The sequence below is a fragment of the Rhinopithecus bieti genome, unplaced genomic scaffold, assembly GCF_001698545.2.
Source record: "Rhinopithecus bieti isolate Rb0 unplaced genomic scaffold, ASM169854v2 scaffold_1895, whole genome shotgun sequence".
Taxonomy (NCBI): Eukaryota; Metazoa; Chordata; class Mammalia; order Primates; family Cercopithecidae; genus Rhinopithecus; species Rhinopithecus bieti.
The window spans coordinates 1,042,501-1,051,960 of record NW_016803633.1 but is presented as its reverse complement, the minus strand read 5'-3'; the positions used below and the strand labels follow the sequence as shown (position 1 = coordinate 1,051,960).

The 9,460-nt window shown below is 35.7% G+C and overlaps 1 pseudogene; it reads left to right on the top strand.

Moving 5' to 3' along the window:
* The first annotated feature begins 1,770 nt into the window (after window positions 1-1,770).
* On the top strand, window positions 1,771-2,178 carry LOC108541930 (60S ribosomal protein L31 pseudogene; annotated as a pseudogene).
* The last annotated feature ends 7,282 nt before the right edge of the window (window positions 2,179-9,460 follow it).

The window sequence follows — 9,460 nt, the reverse complement described above, 5'->3', positions numbered from 1 at the left end:
CTTTCAACAATGTCTCATTTACCACTGTATCCTCTATACTCCCAGATTTTCTCTTTGTATCTTCCAACAACAGACATCTCTTTGTCACCAGAAACCTGCTTGCCACTGGACCCTTACACAAATTTATTTTATTTCATCCTTACCACTGGGCACCCTTCTGGCATCAGTGCTCTTTTTTTACTGGAGATCTCACACTTTGAGGGAACCAACACTTCAGCAGGCTGTTTGTATTCTTGCTCTCAAAATTTTCCACTACAGCCTGGCCCATAAAGACTCTGTGCCAATCTTTATTTTTACTGTAGTAGTTTCTTTCAATGATGAGATATACAACCAACTGAAGCATCACGTTCAAAAGAATGTTATCCAATACTAGTGGATCCTGGCTAACAGAATCCAAGCATCTCTGGCACTAATGCCACCCTGGGAAAACATAACAGAAGCATTGCAGGCAAAGGGCAAACAGACTCTGAAAGCCCTTTGTTGCTAAGAACCAAAGTGGCAAGAATATAAAACAGATAGGCTTGAGATACACATAAATCTCCCCTGTAAATGTCTCAGTACATTTCTGGTTAGGGAATGACCTGATGGACATCCGAAGCATAACGTAGGAAGAGTATAAAAGATAGTCTATTAATGGGCCAAAAAGGCAACATCATAACATCATAAAGGTTCTATGGGAGACAAAATTGACTAGATAAGTAACTTAAGGGCTTGACTTAGGGAGTGCTTCATCAAAGAGCTATAGGGAGAAATTAGAGCAGAAGCAATTGGAAAAAGACCTGAAAGTACACTTGAGGCATTAATATGCTTGACAGTACTTCTAACTCTGGTTTGCTTTTGTTTGAAGTTGAAGTACATAATTTTCAAAAACGGTTTTTGCACACTAGAAAACTATTACAGAACAAATTTGAAGCATACAAGTAAACACCCAACTTCAAACAATATTTGAGTGCATGTTTTGTGAGACTTTGTTGTGATATTGTTTAAACAGTAACTTGACTTTTACAAAAGACAACAAAACACATATAATTTCTACATTAAAAAATCTTCATTAACATCAATTATTCTGTTTCATTACATATATGTACCATATAAACCAATGCCCTTCCCTTGACATTTAGATATTTTCATTTCCTTTTTTGTATTATATGACTTTATGTAACATCTTTATGTAAAATTGCACTAGCTTATATATTGTCTTATTATATGTAATAAGTTCACAAACACAGTAATTATGGTTTATAAACTACTCATATCTTGAGTACAAAGACTAAGAGATGAATCTATCAGAAATAACTACAACAATGTTTTAAAATGTAGACAGTATAACAAGATAAATAGAAACAACAGAAGAGTTACAAAAAGGGGAGATAAAATATAGAGTTTGTATTAGTTTTCTCTTTGCTTATTTGTTTTTGCAATCAGTCATCAGTTTAAAATAATGGATTATAAGATGTTATTTGCAGGGCACATGGTAACCTCAAATCAAAAATCCTACAACAGATACACAAAAAAATAAAAAGCAAGAATCTAAAACATATCAGCAGATGACTAGAGAAAATTGTCTTCACCAAAAGGAAGACAGGAAAGAAAGAAGAAAGGAAGAGAAGGCCACAGAACAACTGGAAAACAAATAACAAAATAGGAATAATTCTTTAATCAATAATAATATTGAATGTAAATGGACTAACCTCTCCAATGAAAAGACATAGGGGAGCCAAATAGATTAAAAAAGAAAAAGTGTTTCCTTTCCAACTTAGACCCAGCAGAATGGCTCCTGCAAAGAAGGGCAGCAAGAAAAAATAAGACCATTCTGCCATCATTGAGGTGGTGACCCAACAATACACCATCAACATTCACAAACATATCCATGAAGTGGGCTTCAAGAAGCACTCAAAGAGATTCAGAAATTTGCCATGAAGGAGACGGGAACTCCAGCTGTGCTCGTTGATACCAGACTCAACAAAGCTGTCTGGGCCAAAGGAATAAAGAATATCCCATATAGAATCCACGTGTGGTTGTCCAGAAAACGTAATGAGGATAAAGATTCATCAAATAAGCTCTATACTTTGGTTACCTATGTACCTGTCACCACTTTCAAAAATCTACAGACAGTCAATGTGGATGAGAACTAATTGCTGATCGTCAAAACGTCAAATAAAGTTATAAAATCGCCTTAAAAAAAAAGACTTAGCAGTCTGTTGCCTACAGGAAACACACTTCACATATCCAGAGGCACAAAGACTGAAAATAAAGGGAAAATAAAAGCTATTTCATGCCAATGAAAACCAAAGAAGAACTGGAGTAGCTATACTTACATCAGAAAAAAATATACATTTTTAGGACAAAATCTATAAAAAGAGACAAAGAAAATTACATAATAATAAAGGGATCAATTCAGCAAGAGTATATAATAATTTTAAATATCTATCTATCTATATTTATCTATCTATATCTATCTATCTATCTATCTATCTATCTATCTATCTATCTATGCCAAACACTGGAACACCAAGATATATAGAGAGAGCAAATATTATTAGAGCTTAAGAAAGAGGTAGATTCCAATACAATAATAGCTACAGACTTCAACACTCCACTTTCAGCATTGGACAGATCATCAAGACAGAAAATCAATGAAGAAACATCAGACTTAATCTGCAGTATAGAACAAATGAACCTAATAGATATTTACAGAACATTTCATACAATAGCTGCAGAACACAAATTATTCTCTTCAGCATATCGATCATTCTGAAGGACAGGCCATATATTAGGCCACAAATCAAATCTTTAAAATTGCAAAAATTTGAATTTGCAAAAAAGTTGCAAAAAATTGAAATCATATAAAGGATCTTCACTGACCACAATGGAATAAAACTATAAATCCATAACAAGAGGAAATTTGGAAACTGTACAAACACATGAAAATTAAGCAATATGCTCCTGAATGATCAGTGAGTTGATGAGCAAATCAAAAATAAATTCTAAAACATTATTGAAACAAATAAAAATGAAAACACAACATGCCAAAACCAATAGGATATAGCAAAAGCAGTACTAAGAGGAAAGTTTATAGCTATAAATGCCTACACTAAAGAAGAAAAACTTTAAATAAACAATATAACCATATTTCTTAAAGAACTAGAAGAACAAGAGCAAACTAAACCCAAAATCAGTAGACTAAAAGAATAATAAAGGTCAGAGCAGAAAACACTGAAATTGAAATAAAAAAATAAAAAAGATAAATAAAATAGTAATTTCTTGAAAAGTTAAACAAAATTGACAAAATTTTTGTCAAACTAGCTAAAAAATAAAGAAGACCCAAATATTATAGGTAAAAAAGGAGACATTACAACTGGTACTGCAGAAATTCAAAGGATCATTAGTAGCCACTAAGAGCAGCTACGTGCCAATAAAAACCTAGAAGAAATAGATAAAATCCCAGACACATACAACTTACCAAGATTGAATGAGGAAGAAATCCAAAACCTGAACAGCCAAATAACAAGTAATATGATTGGATTTATAATATAAAGTCTCCCAATAAGGAAAAGCCTGGCATGCTATGGCTTCACTGAAAAATTAATACCAATCCTATTCAAACTATTTCAAAAACTAGGAGAGAAAGGAATGCTTCCAACTCATACTACAAGGCCAATATTACCCTGATAACAAAATCAGACAAAGAAACATCAAAAAAAGAAAACTATAGGATAATACCTTCCATAAATATTTATTTGAAAATACTCAACAAAATACTAGCAAACCAAATTCAACAATATATTTAAAAGATCATTCATTATGACCAAGTGTGATTTATCCCTGGGATGCAAGGATGACTCAACATATGAAAATCAATCAGTGTAATATATTATAGCAACGGAATGAAGGACAACCATATGATCATTTCAATTGAGGCTGAAAAAGCATTTGATAAAATTTAAAATCTCATGATGATCAAAACCCTCAAATGACTAGGTAGAGAAGGAACATACCTCATACAATAAAAGTTACATATGACTATGATATACCCACAGCTAGTATCATACTGATTGGGGAAAAGCTGAAAGCCTTTACCCTAAGATCTGAAACATGATGAGTTGCCCACATTCACCACTACTATACAACATTGTTCTGGATGTCCTAGCTAGAGTGATCAGACAAGATAAAGATATAAATGGCATCCATGTCGAAAAGAAAAAAAAAGTCAAATTACTTTTGTTTGGAGATATTATAATTTTATATTTGGAAAAAAGCTAAAGACTCCATCACAAATTTCTTAAAACTAATTAACAAATCCAGTAAAGCTGCAGGATAAAAAATCAACATACAAAATCAGTAGCATTTCTATATGCCAACAGTGAACAATCTAAAAAAGAAATCAAAATTTACAGTAGCCTCAAATAAAATGAAATACCTAGGAATTAACCAAAGAAGTGAAATACCTCTATAATGAAAACTATAAAACACTGAAGAAGAAAATAGAAGAGAACACAAAAAGTGGAAAGATATTTCATATTCATGGATCAGAAGAATTGATGTGTTTAAAATATCCATATTACCCAAAGCAATCTACAGGTTCAATGCAATCCCCATAAAAATACCAATGACATTCTTCACAGAAATAATAAAATATATAAAATTTATGTGAAACCACAAAATATCCAGAATAGCCAAAACCATCCTGAGCAAAAAAGAACAAAACTGGAGGAATCACATTATCTGACTTCAAATTACACTGCAGAGGTATAGGGATGAAAACAGCATGGTACTGACATAAACAAATTCTCATAGACCAATGGAACAGAATAGATAACCTAGAAATATATCCACACACCTACAGTGAACTCATGTGTGTCAGAGTGGCAAAGAACATACACTGGGGAAAGACAGCCTCTTCATTTAGTGGTTCTGGGCAAACTGGATATTGATACACACACATAAATAAGGAAGAAACAGAACTCCTATCTCCCACCATATACAAATTTCAAATCCAAATGTTTTCATTGCTTAAATCTAAGACCTCCAAACAATAAAACTACTAAAAGCAAACATTAGGAAAAATCTCCAGGACATTGGTCTGGGCAAAGATATCTTGAGTAAATACTCCGTAAGCACAGATAACATAATATGGTTTGGCTTTGTGTCCCCACCAAAATCTGATGTCAAGTTGTAATTCCCTGTTTTGGAAGAGGGTCCTGGTGGGAGGTGATTGAATCATGGGGGTGGAAGTCCCCGTTGCTGTTCTCATAATAGAGTTCTCAGGATATCTGACTGTTTAGAAATGTGTAGCAACCACCCCTCCCACCAGCCATGCAAAAATATGCCTGCTCCCTCTTCACTTTCTGGCATGATTGTTAGTTTTCTAAAGCCTCCCCAGCCATGCTTTCTGCACAACCTGTGGAACTGTGAGTCAATTAAATCACTTTTCTTCATAAATTATCCAGTCTCAGGTAGTTCTTTATAGCAGTGTGAGAATAGCCAGATACAGAAAATTGGTACCAGGAGTGGAGTGTTGCTATGAAGATACCTAAAAATGTGGAAGCAACATTGGATCTGGGTAATGGTCAGAGGGTGGAACAATGGTTGGAGGGTTCAGAAGAAGATAGGGAGATGAGGGAAGGTTTGAAACTTCCTAGAGACCTGTCAAATGATTGTGAAAAAAATGCTGATAGTGATACGGAGAGTGAAGTCCAGGCTGAGGAGGTCTCAGATGAAGATGAGGAATTTTTGTGAACTGGAGTAAAGGTCACTCTTGCTATGCTTTAGCAAAGAGAATGGTGGCACTGTATTCCTGCTCTAGGGATCTGTGGAAATTTAAACTTGGGAGAGATGATTCAGAGTACCTCTTGGAAGATATTTCTAGCAACCAAATGTTCAAGATGTGACCTGACTGCTTCTAACAGTATAGGCTCATATTTGTGAGAAAAGAGATTATCTGAAACAGGAACTTGTTCTTGAAAAGGAAGCAGAGCATAAAAGTTTGGAAAATTTGCAGCCTGACCATGTGGTAGAAAAGAAAAATCCATATTCTGGGATGAAATTCAAGCCTGCTTCAGAAATTTGCATGAGTAAAGAGGAACTGAACGCTAATAGCCAAGACAATGAGAAACATGCCTGTAAGGCATTTCAGAGACCTTTGTGGTTGCCCCTCCTATTACAGGACTGGCCTAGGATGGAAGAATGGTTCATGGGCCAGGCCTATGGCCCTGTGTCCTGGCACAACCTCAGCACACTGCCCTCTGCATACCAGTCCCTCCAGCTCTAGCAATAGCTAAAAGGGACCCAGATAAATCTCAGGCTTCTGCTTCAGAGGGTGCAAGCCAGAAGTCACCAAGGCTTCCAGGTGGTATTAGGTCTGTGGGTGCACAGAGGGCAAGAGTTGAGAGTTGGAAGCCTCCACCTAGATTTTAGATGGTGTATGGAAATGCCTGGATGTTCATCTGCTGCAAGGGTGGAGCCCTCATGGAGAACTTTTTCCAAGGCAGCACTGTGGAGAAATGTGGGGTTGGAGCCCCCACATAGAGTCTCCACTAGGGCACTGGCTAGTGGAAGTGTAAGAGAGCCACCATCCTCAAGACCCCAGAATGACAGATTTGACAGCTTGCATTGTGTGCCTGAAAAAGCTTCAGGCAGTCAGTGCCAGATTGTGGAAGCAGTGGTGGGGGCTATATCCTTCAAAGTCATGGAGGTGGACTGCCCAAGGTCTTGGGGGCCCACCCCTTTTTTCTTTGAGAAAAATAATCTCCGTTGACTCCATGTCTTACATTCAGGGCAGCAGATATAAGTGGGCAAGCAAATCTGTCTTTATTGCAGCCAGGCCTTCTCTTTTTAGGCCTTTCCCAGATCTAAGAGAGATTGAGAGTCTGACATCTTTAGAAGTCAAAATAAACAAACAACAACAAAAACATTCACCATCTACTCTGAGAGCTACTACCTGAGTGGCTTCATCTATATACAAAGCCACCTTTGCAACCCAAACCTCTTCATTTCTCACTCCCATAACTTATCTTGCCACTAAAACTTGTTTCTGGCCATGACTTGAGGCCTTTTTCTTTCTATAACCTCAAGATGTACAGATGCTTCTGTACCTTACTATGGAGCTGGGTTCTCATTCTGAAGGCTCCAGTGTATGAATGTTAAATAAATTTGTATTCCTTTCCTCCTATTAATGCATCTGCCTCTTACCAGTGATTTTTCAGTGAAACTTTAGGGGCCAAAGGGCTTGGCCCCCACAATGATCTATATAGAAAATCCAGATGAACCTACAAAAGGCTACTAGAACAAAGATACGATTTTTGCATAGCTGCAAGATACAAGTTTAACAAATAGAAATCAGTTATATTACTAAAAACTAACAACAGGAATCAGAAATTAGAATTAATATAGAAATTCTACTGATAACAGCATCAAAAAATATGAAATTCTTAGGGATAAATCTGACAAAAGATGTACAAGATTTTTACACAGAAATCTACAACTAATACTTAGATAAATAATTGAATAAATAAATATGTGAAGAGAGAAATATACTGTGCTTGTGGGTCAATATTGTAAAGATATCAATTCTCCCCAATTTGAAATATACATTAAATGCAAGCGGACATTTTGTTTTCATTGTCAAGATATATATATATTTGTATAGAAGGCTGGTCTGGACCTCCTGACCCCAACCAGTCCTCCTACCTCAGCTTTCCAAAGTGTTGCTATTACAGGGGTGAGCTACTAGCTGGGCTTCCTGAGATATTTTGTAGAAGTACACAAGGTAATTTAAAAATTCATATGGAAATGCAAAAGAACTGTAGTGTTCAAAGAAAATGTTAAAAAGAACAAAGAAGGATAAGAATATCTGTTTTTAAAACCTATAATATAGCTACTGTAATCAAGATTATTGATATTGACATATATGTAAATAGATCAGTAGAAAAGAATATAGAAATTGACTCACACATACATGGAGAACTGATTTTTGAAAACAATGCAAAGGCAATCCTGTGGATAATGGACAGTTATCACAAGAAATGTGATAAAACCATTGGAGAAAATATTGCTTTTTTAATTAACACAATCCTTATTGTATAACATATACAATATTTAACACAACATAGACCTTATCTAAATATAAAACCAAATTTGATAATTATTTTAATAGAAAAAATAGGATTAACTTTTGTGATCAAGATTTAGATGATGATTTTTTTTTTTAATTTTTATTTTATTATTATGATTATGTATTGAGAGAGAGTCTCACTCTGTCAGCCAGTCTGGAGTGCAGTGGTGCAATCTTAGCTTACTGCAACTTCTGCCTCCTGGGTTCAAGCGATTTTCATGCCTCAGCCTCTCGAGTAGCTGGGATCACAGGTGCACACCACCATGCCCGGCTAATTTTTCTCTTTTAAGTAGAGATGGGGTTCACCATTTTGGCCAGGCTGGTCTTGAACTCCTGACCTCAAGTGATCCATCTGCCTTGGCCTCCCAAAGTGCTGGGATTACAGGAGTGAGCCACCACAATGGACCTAGATGAGTTTTTAGATATTATACAAATAGCAGGATTTATAAGGGAATAAATTAATAAACTGGTTTTTATCAAAATATGTGTGTATTCTTTGAAAATCATTATTAAAAGAATATAGACAAGTTATAAACTGGAAAATAAATATTTTTAAATAAATATATGTGATAAAATGCTTGTATCTAGAATATATAAAGAACTCTTGGATGGGCACAGTGGCTCATGCCTGTAATCCTGGCACTTTGGGAGCTCCAGGTGGAGGATCACTTGAGTCCTGGAGTTCTAGACCAGGCTGGACAACATGGCGAGACCCCATCTCTACAGAAAATTTAAAAATTAGCTAGGCATGGTGCTATACACCTGTAGTCCCAGCTACTTAGGAGGCTAAGGCAGGACCATCACTTCAGCCCTGGAATTAAAGGCAGCAGTGAGCCATGATTAAGCCACTGCACTCCAGCCTGGGGCTGGGTGACAAAGTGAAACCCCGTCTTAAAAAAAAAAAAAAAAAAGGAGGAGCTCTCAACTGAATGAGAAACAAACAACTCACTAAGAAATTAGTTAAGAGGAAATATAGCTAGCAAATCAACACATGGTGGAGTTTATTAGGCTTGATTGTGTGGCTTGATTGGGCCAATAACATGCAAAAATGCACATGAAAACAAAAATTAAAGGAGAGATCTTCCAAAATAAAGATTTCTCTTTTAGCCTTATAGGTGAGAAATAACATGGAACAGAGCTGTAGATACTTAGTCAGATTCATCAACATGTAATACTTGTGCCAACATATGTAACAAACCTGCACGTTATGCACATGTACCCTAGAACTTAATGTATAATAATAAAAAAAAATTAAAAAAACAAAACAAAACAACAAAAAACATGTAATAAGAATGAGAAATTAACTTTGTTACCCAGTGAGGTTTGGGGCATATTCGTTACTCTGCA